Source organism: Chinchilla lanigera, unplaced genomic scaffold (genome assembly GCF_000276665.1).
Source record: "Chinchilla lanigera isolate Chin_1 unplaced genomic scaffold, ChiLan1.0 scaffold00002, whole genome shotgun sequence".
Classification (NCBI taxonomy): domain Eukaryota; kingdom Metazoa; phylum Chordata; class Mammalia; order Rodentia; family Chinchillidae; genus Chinchilla; species Chinchilla lanigera.
Genome location: NW_004955403.1, coordinates 38667174 through 38677717, shown reverse-complemented (window position 1 = coordinate 38677717; position 10544 = coordinate 38667174). Strand labels below are relative to the sequence as shown.

General features: G+C 34.1%; 1 protein-coding gene across 3 annotated transcripts in view; it reads right to left on the bottom strand.

Moving 5' to 3' along the window:
- Nucleotides 1-10544, bottom strand: part of Spock3 (sparc/osteonectin, cwcv and kazal-like domains proteoglycan (testican) 3) — a 394510-nt gene that overhangs the window by 193043 nt on the left and 190923 nt on the right. The window lies entirely within an intron of this gene.

Sequence of the window (10544 nt, the reverse complement as noted above, 5' to 3'; positions counted from 1 at the left end):
ATACAGGCTCTTGAAGTAGGTGCTGATGATCTTCTGGATTTCTGCAGGATCTGTTGTGATTTCACAGGTTTCATTGATAGTCACATGGATTTGAGCCATTCCTTTTTTTTTTTAAAAAAAGCTGGCTAATGGTTTGTCAGTGTCATTTATTCTTTCAAAGAACCAACCCTTTAATTCATTCCTTCTCTCTATTGTTTTCTTTGACTCAGTTGCTTTAATTTCTGCTCTGATCTTTATTATTTCCTCTCTCATAAAAGTTTTAGGCTTAACTTGGCCTTCTTTTTCTAGAAACTTGAGGTTCAACATTAGATTGTTTATTTGAGCTCACTCTGTTTTTCTGATATGATATTTCACCAGTAAAAATTTCCCTCATAGGAACACTGTCATTTGTTCCATAAGTTTAGTATGTTGTATTAGAATTATCAATTGATTGTAGAAACAGCCTAATTTCTTCCTTAATTTCACCTGTGAACCACTGGCTTTTACGATTGTGTTATTTCACTTCCATGCACTTTTTCACTTTTTAGGATTGTGTTATCTCAGTTCCATATGTTTTTATGGTTTCTTTTGCCACTGATTTCTAAAGTCATTGCACTATGGTCTCCCAATATTCATGGGGTAATTTCAGTTCTTTTGTATTTCTTAAGCATGTTCTACGAACTAGTATGTAGTCTATTTTGAAAAATGTGCAGCTGAAAATAATGTGTATTCTTATGTGGGGTGGAATATATTGTAGATGTCTACTAAGTCCATTTGTTCAAAATCTTGGTTGATTTCTGATATTTGTTTATTTTTTGTCTAGTTGATCTGTCTATTTGTGAAAGTGGGTATCAATGGCCCCAAGTACAATTGTATTAGTATTTATTTGACTTTTTTTCAGGTCCATTAATATTTGTTTTGTATAGTTGGGTGTGCTGGTGTTTGGTATATATATATATATATATTTGTGATTGTTATCTCTTCCCCTTGGATTGTACCTTTATGAGGGTGTAGTGCCCAACTTTGTCTCTCCTAATCAGTTTTGCATTGATATCCACTTTATCCACTTTAAGAGAATAGACACCCTTGGGTTCTTTCCAGTTTCCTTTCCATGGAGTATTGTTTTCCATCATTTGACTTTCAGTCTATAAATTTCTTTTTAAATTAAATATGTTTTTTATATGCAGCATAATGTTGGAGCTTGCTTCTTGATTCATTGTGCCAGTCTATTTGATTGGTGAATTGAGACTATTTACATTATTGTTTATAACTGATATATATATTGAATTATCCTTGTCATGTTATTTTCCTATTGTTGGTTCCCTTTGTCTTCCTCTATTTAATTACTTGCCTTGCCTAATGTATTCATTCTGGCGGGGTTTATGAAACTGTAATCCTCATTATCTCCTTCTAGAATGGCTTTCTGAATATCTTGGGAATGCTGGTTTGCTGTTCATAAATTTCTTTAGGTGCCCTTTTCCTGTAAGTATCTTATTTCTCCATTGTTTTCAAAATTAGTTTTGTGGGGCACATCAGACGTTATTTTCTTTTAGGGTTGGAAATACTTCTCTCCAAGATCTTCTTGACTTAAAGGTTTATGTTTTGAACTCTACTGTGACTCTTTGGTCCTTCCTTGGTATGTGATTTGCTTCTGTTTTTTCCAACAGCTTTTAATATTCTCTCCTTGGTTGAATTTTAGGAATCTTAATTACTATATGCTATAATGTGTACATTTTTTTGATCATGGCTAACTGGAGTTTTAAATGCCTCACTTATTTGTATGTTGAAATTTTTTCCAAGCTTCCAAGGGTCTCTGCTATTACTTCTGTGGACAATATTTTTTAAATGTAATTTGCACTATCTCCTGCTTTCCCATCGATTCCAGTCAATCTTATATTATTCTCCTTAGCATCATCTAGCAGCTGTTGGATTATTTTTTCTTGGTTCCTTGCTATTTCTAGGAAATCTTTATTTTCATTAACAATAACCAAAACCCTTCCTCTTATATCTGATATTCTGTCCTGACATTGTCTCATTCTGCTGTGTATCCTTTCAGTGGAACTTTTAGACTCCTGGACATCTGTTGGAATCTCTTTCATGGATTTCATTTTATTCCTATTTGGGGTATTTATATTTTCCATCATTTTACTAAGCTCCTGTATTTTTTTTTTATTTGTATCTGCTATACAGCCACTAACCCTTCCTTATGGTAATCATCTCTATAATTATTTGAGAAATTATTTTTTAATGGTTTTCTAGAATCTCAGTGATCTGTTTTTTTACTTATGCAGTTACCACATTATAATGTCTAGGTAGGTGACTTTTTAATTGCTCTACGTCATTGCCCACTCAGTTTGCCTTTGGTGAGCTATAAGTCTTGGACTATATTTTGTTTCTGTGTTATCTCATTTTCTTACTTTTTCTTTTTTTTTGTTTAATTCCTGAGTTGATGCTTGTAAATTGTCTATGGCAAGTTGTTTTATTGCTAGTATTGGGAACACTTAGGAAATGAGTACTTCTCAGAGATGTCTTCCAAGTGTAGATAGCTTTTGGGTCTTGAGCTGTGGCAATATCCTTCCCCTTAAATTTACTAGGCATTAGAATTTGCTGCCTATTTGGCCTAACCCTTGGTTCTTTGGCACATGTCTATGGTGTTATTTATGATACTCAGGGAATCTCAGTCTTGGCATACCAGGAAGAATAACTGATTAGAACAATCACATCACCTTGGGTAAAGTAGTACCATCAGCAATGGCAATGGCATCAAACACAGTCTAGAAAATAATACACTTGTAACTTTTAATTTGGCACCTTCGACAAAATGGACAAAATTTGTGGATATATAACCAAATCTCAATCAAACTAGAACATTGTGAACAATGTATATCTTCAATATGACCATTTTACTCTGAAGGGAGATATTTAAAAACAGAGAAAGAGAAGAAAAGAAAGACATTAAAAGAAAGACATTAAAAGAAAGCCTAGAGTATAAAGAAAGATTATGGGAACTTTGAAAAACTGGTGAAGAAGTCAAGAGAGAAAGAGAAAAGGATGATATAAAAACAAGGTGAGAACAAGAAAAAACTAGAAACAATGTTCGCATTCATATAAAAACCAGAACAAACAATCAAGAAAAAAGAAAAAACAATCCAACTCCCATAAAAGAAAAAAATGTGTACTTCAGGTTGTGTCTCTGCTGTCACTGATAGACAGAGTGGTCAGACAGAGCCCAGATTTGTACTGATTAATTCCAGCAGGACAACAATAGATTGCAGCCAGGATAGTTGATAATCCCAGCCAGCATGCACCTTTAGTTCCCCTGAAGTTCAGGGTGATTTCTGGATGTGAGACTCGAACAAAATTTGTTCAGCCTGAAACACTGTGTGCCTCCTGCCATTTTGAACTCAGATTCCTACTGGCTTAAATTTGGCTCTGTTTTTTACCTCCCACTGACTTGAACTTGGTTTCATCTCACCCTGAAACTGGGAGCTGCTAGATGCAGTTAATCCACAGATGCTCTGAGTGATGAGCTCATATGTCCCCTCTCTGAGATGACAACCAGCCAATCATTTAATTTTGGGGATATCTAAACCCAAATGACTCATTGACTACTGCAGTCTGCTGCATTTACTGCTCTACTCCACCAGTGTGTTTTTCTGTGGAGGCCTCCAAGGCTACCAGTAGTCACTGTGCATCTGCAGGCTTGAGCCAGTGATTTGAATCAGGAGTCAAGAAGAAAGCACTGCCTGCCACCTCATTGCTCATGCGTTGAGGTCTCTCTCTTTGCTCTCTTGATGGGCCTCAATTCCCATTTCAAATCATTGCTGGATCCCAGGGACACATGTCTTTCCTGCTTCTCCTCCTCACATTGCTATATTCCACTGCCTTGACACTAAAATTCAGAGAGGCTTTTTCTCTACTGCTCACTACTTGGCCATTGTCCCAGAAATTGATCTGAGTTATTTCCCTTTAAGCAGTTATCATAATTTTCACTAATACAAGCCTGACTTATTGTATCCACCCACTCCATTCTCAAGTAGTAAAATCACATCCTTTTTATTACTTAAAGTATAATCTTAAATTTCATCTTCTATCATAATGAGAGGAATAAACACATTTTCCCAAATGTAGTTGACATTGTATTTGATAAAATGTGTTCATTCCTCTCAAACCCTTTGAGCTATTAAATATATAAGTATGTATTAATGACGTTAGTGGACAAGAATTACTACTAATGTGCTCTGGTTACAAAGACATGGTAATACTTCCACCTTCAGCAAGGAGATGTGAGAGAAATATGGATGGTGATTAATCACAAATTAATATTCATCTACTGCCTACATTGTGAAAAGTGCTTTATACAAAATATATTCTTTAGTTCTCACAAAATGGAGGAAAGAGTATAGTTATCATTTCTATGTGATACACAAGAAAACTAGCTGCTAAAATCGTTCTGCTACTAAGAGTTGAAACTGGACTTCAAAACCAGTTTTCTAGCTTCAAATTACCTATCACTAAATATATGCTTACATTTTTCTCAGAAATGAATTGTTTGCCAAAATGCACAGGTTTTACCAAAGTCTATGATTTTAAAATGCACAAAATAATTCAAAAAATAGTAATTGTGAACCCTCACATAATCCTTTCTATGGTTCTTCTAATGTTTTAATTGTTTTTCTAAGTTAATCTTTAAGACAACATAATGTAAATGTACCATTTTAATAACATTTGCTTTATTAAGTTAAAAACTGAAGCACAGAGGGTATAAATTACCTGTTCAGATCACACAGCTAAAGAAATTTGGCCTAGATTGTAAAGTTAGACAGTCTGCTTTTGACAGTTTGTGTCCTGAGACATCCTGCTGTTATGATAAGGTTGCACTGTACCCATGCAGAAAAGCTGTGAAGTAGACTGTAAAGCTGGCTGGGGTAAAGTACTAAGGACCAAGTGGAGGATTTTAGAATTCAAAGTATGGCTTCCTGATTTTGAAATGAAAAGCAAATCTATCACAAAGATAAGATGTGTTATGTATTTCAAAATTGAGTCAATATAGTAACACCTTTAAATATTTGAGAAACTTTTTGTTTTACTGAAGTATAATGTTTAACATGAATCTTTATCAAATCGTCTTAATTTATGACAATATTTGGTTTTGTTAATTCAATTGTCTTTTTTGGTTTTTTTTTTTTGGTACCGGTAATCAAACTCACGACCTTGCACTTGCTAGGCAGGCACTGTGCCACTGAGCTAAATCCCCAGCCCCTCAATTTTCTTTTTATAAGCACTTCTCCATTATGTGTTGATTTATTCACTTTTTGATGCTGATGTTAGAAAATGGGAACCTAAAAATTGTATATTCCACAAAAATATAGGGATTAAAATATGATGAGAAATTATATATTAGATATTAAATATTCAGAGATATCTGTTAAAAAACTACAGCATCTTATAAGATAAAATGAATTAATCATTCTACTGGGATTATAATGTGTTTCAAAAGATTGTACAACAGAATAAGAACACAAAATTCAAACTACAACAGGGTCACTGCTTGATTTTATCACTTTAACAAATCATGTAAATTCTCTTTGTCTCATCTTTTATCATTGGCAAAATCAGGTAAATATCTGTAACATGTCTAAGGGTTTTGTAAAATTTAATTAAGAACACATACATTTGTTCACATACATACAGGTTCTATAAATAAACATACTACAAGTTAAGACATAATAGGTTTTAAGGCCAGGAATCAAACAATGTTATACTAACTATCTGATATTATGATCACGTTTTGAACACTATTCATTTTAATGATGTTGCAACTCTCTATATCTTAAATTTTAAAAGTATGTACATTTAAGTATTTATAAAGTTAAATAAATTCACATAGTTAAAATTCATTAACTATAAATATGAATTTTGCATATAAATATTTAGACATGATTTCAAAGTTTAGATCTGCCTTCTCTTTTATCCTCCTAACATAAGACAGAACACACAGAATTTCTAAATGTTAGTTTCTGCTTCTGTAAAATAAGCCTTAATAATGCTTAGTATCAAACATTAGGGCTATATGAAGTATATCCATTTGAGGCACTCTGAAAGAGCCTTGCATGTATTAAGTGTGAAATAAATAGTGTATTTCACTTTCTCTGAGGACATTTACAGTATTTTCATACTACACAGAGGCTAAATGTTATGTAAGTATGAAGGACATTATTTTAAAATATTTATGATCAACTCAGTTCCATAAACATTTTGGGACTCTAATATAACTTAGTTCCTGTCATTGGCTCTTCCCATTAACCTTTACCATGGAAATGCAAGTATCACAATCATATAATTAATGGCTATGTAAAGAAATGTGAATTTTATTTTGAATATAGTCACGGTAACCATTAATCCCACATGTACACAATTAAACTAGAAGAGTTTTATGAGTTGTCTTCTCTTGATATGTCTTTCTGATAAATATCATTTTAAATTACCTCCATCCTTTCCTGTATAATGTGTTTTTAGGAGGCCAAAAACATTTACTTCTTGATTTTTTGCATCCTCTGGTGTAAATGAAGCAGAAATTTACATGACTAGTTTTGTCCTATAACAACTTCTTCAACTTTTCTCTGTCTTATTATGCCAACCCTTTTTCTTTTAATATTAGCAGCATCGATTGGTGCCAGAAACACTAATCTAGAAAGAGTGTTAATTATCTGCAGCTGCTCAGGCAGCAACGGAGCATAAAAGGCTGGGTTTCTTACTCCCACTACAAAACAACAACACCAAAAAACCCACTGAAATTTCAGCATCTGCAGAAATTTTTCCAAAATAACAATATAAAATGTGTATCATATTCAAAGCCTGGGAAAACCATAGAAGATTTTATATTAAACTATCAATGTAATTCTATCAATAAACTAATCACTGTTATACTACCATATTGAAAAATATGCTACAGTTAAAGTTCTTTCTCATGATTCACAAGATGAATTAGTTTCATGTAGTAATAATAATATTAATAAAATAATTATCAGACAGAGTATTGTGCTTGTTTGATGCCAGTTCTTTTCAAAGAAATCTATTAGGAGACAACTTTCAAATATATTACTTGGACAATGAGATGATGGGACTGTCCACACTCTTCTCCATATTGGCAGTAGTAGTCAAAGCTAAGGATAAAAACTTGATGAGGTAAATAACCATATGATTTCTGTGATTGTGGAACACAAATACTGTTATTTGTAATAACTAAAGAAGGAGAAGTGTACCTATTATTTCAATCACTTACAAATCTAAAAAAAAAAAAAACCTAGTGGTGTCTTAAAGTTGTTATGAAATTCTCCTATATTTGCTGTTTTTATATTGTCCTTTTCTTTTTGTTCCTGCAAACTGTAGTTTTGATCATTGCTCCAATAAATTTATTTAAAAACATTTGTTGATGGCTTCTGATTCTCTTTCAACAATATGCACAAAGCTGACAGAAAACTATAGACCTACTTGAGCTGTGTTGGCCCTTTCGCTTGATGAAACTGCTTGTCAATACTTTCAGCACTAAATGTTATATACAAACTGCAGGTATTTTATTGTACTGCTCAAAGAAAAGGCATACTACATTTGAGTCTGAGGTACTGACTACATTGCAAACTCTACATTCATAATCCTTCCAATCAACTGAAGAAGATTTGAAGATATATTATTACAAATGTGGTGTATTGGTTACTTTTCTCCTTGCTGAGATAAAGTACTCAACACCCAAAGTTAAAGGAGGAAAGGCTTATTTATCTCACAGTGCATAGACTTTCAATTCATAGTTGGCTGGCTCCAAGACAGGGTGGCATTGCATAGAATAAACAGTTCATGGTAGGCAGAAGGCAGCAAAGTTTAAAGAAGGAAATCAGCAAGCACCAAGTAACAGGTAACAACTCTCTTTCTGTCACTTATATTCTTATCCAGGCTACCCACTGTCAGGTTAACACTCAAATGAGGGAGGGGAATCTTCATCCTAACAATGCAGCATGGATCAATCCCAGTATCACACCCTTGATCCCAGCATCACAGACCCTAGATCTAGCCACCTTGGTAATCATAAAGAAATGATATAATAACAAATGCTAGTGAGGCTATGGGAAAAAGGAATCCTCCTACATTATTGATGGTAATGTAAACTAGTATAATCACTGTGGAAATCAGTACAGAAGTTCCTCAAAAAAGTAAAACCAGAGCCGTGGGTATAGCTCAGTGTCAAAAGCACCTGCCTGGCAAGTGCATGGTCCTGAGTTCGATTCCTGGTACAAAAAATAAAACAAAAAAACTAAAACTAGAAATTGATTTGGCCCACCTCTTCCCCTTCTAGATATTTTCCTGAAAGTATTAAAAGCATTACAGAGATACATGCTTATAGCAGCACAATTGATAATAGCTAAATACTGGAAGATAATGGATAAAGAAAATGTGGTATTTATACACAGTGGAGTACCACTCCATCAGAAAAAAGCATAAATGAGTCATTTATGAGAAAACTGAGGCACCTTGAGACCATCATGTTAAGTGAAATAGACTGGACACACAAGCTTAAATATCATGTGCTTTCTCTTATGAGAAAACCCAATGCAAAATTAAGAGCAAAATAAATTATAGATATTAGGAAATAGGAACATAGATCATTCTCAAAGGAGAAGGGGATCAAGACATGGGGGGATGGGAAAGAAAGGGATAGGACCATGGTTGAAAAGGAATTGTCCTGTATTTTGTGCACGTACCAATCCCCCACAATGAATGTAAACATTACGTACTTCAAATGTACAGAAAAAAGAAAAGGATCAAGGCATAGGTGGAAGAGGAGAGAAGAAACTAGAGGGACGAGGAAAGGAATTAAGATGTGTTATGTAATTGTACAAACTTCCCAGGAGGCATGTGAACACTGTGTAATACACATGTGTATTAATGAACTAACTAACTAAATAACTAACTAATTGAAGCAAGCCTGTAAAATTTGGTGCTGAGAACTAAGGATTGAAACATGCCATAATTCTCTGTCAAGGTTTTGGGTACCCAGGTGCAGCAAAGATGTGCATTAATTTCCTTAATTTTATGACTTTTAAAGGGATTCTCTTTCAGAGAAAACTCTTATTGTGATAGCAGACCCCACTGATATTTTGCTCTTAGTGAAGAAATTTTGCTATTGGGGTATTCTCAGGAATAATTGGACTTTTGTAAACTTGCATATAAATCCCATTATCACAGTATGCTAGAAGAGAGAATGACACCATTAGAGAATGACATAAGTGACATTTCTAAAAAACAGTAAATTGCTCAAAGGAAGGAACAACTGGGATGAAGGAAAGAAGAAAAAAGAAAGGAAGGCAAAATATAAATGTGTGTAGGAAGAGCTGTGATAACTGTGCTGCTAATGTCTGATGGTATATTGAAAAGAATAGTTAATGCCTAAAATTTTTGATGTTCTGATCAATTTTGCATGCTTATATCTGGTAATCTGAGCAACTGATTTGAAGGTAACAATATGCAATGGAATTACCATGGTGAATGGCAAACGAACAGTTCCAAAGGTGTTAATGTGTGTGGATGGAAACATGAATCATAGTTTCTTGGTGATACATTCCTGATAACCTTGCTTTTGTGCCTCCGCAGGGTACAGTGACACTGTATAAGTGATTTCCAGGAAGTCTTTTTCTCTCTACATTCCTAGAGTGTTGTGCTCTTTCTCCCTGTATTTATTTTGCAATTACACTCATGGTATGTCATCATTGTTTGTCTCAAGTGAACACGTACTGGCATTGCAGTGGGATTTTAATTTCTTGAACGGACCATAGGCTATTTCTAAATCATGGATACTTCTTCAAGCAGAACATGCCTTACAGATCAGTGACAACTTCTATAAAAGTTATTTAAAAATCTTTCCTTCCTTTCTTGGAATGTTGTGTAGCCAGGGGCAACAGATCCAGGACTCCACTCATTATGTGTGTGTCTTAAGGAGCATTCCCTAGAGATGATTGGGAGTTCTCATCCCAAATATCTATTTTGTGACTCAGAATCTACTTTTACAAACACTGGTACATTCATACATTCAGTTCCTCCCCTTTGATTTTAGTTCAAATTCTTCCCAGAAGAAAACTGAGATTTTTGAGTAACCACAAGTAAAGCATATTTAGAAGATAACAAAAATGTAATTATTTCTTAAATATAAAAATTCACAAACATTAGAATACAACATATAATCTGCATTTTTAATAATATATGTGATGATTCTATAATCCACAGTAATTATGATTTATAACAATGTTTAATCCTAGTGGATTATCATTGTATGAACCGATCTTCTGAAACCGTTTTTTTTTTGTTTGTTTGTTTTTCTCCGGTACCAGGAACCGAACTCACGACCTTGCGCTTGCCAGGCAGGCACTTTTGCCGCTGAGCTAAATCCCCAGCCCCTGAAACCCTTTTAATAACACTCTGCATAAAGATTAGCAGACCCTCAAAAATACTTCTACTTTGCCATGGTTTGTGACAAGCAGTACTGTTAGGTTTTAGTGGGGTTCAGTGTAACGGTA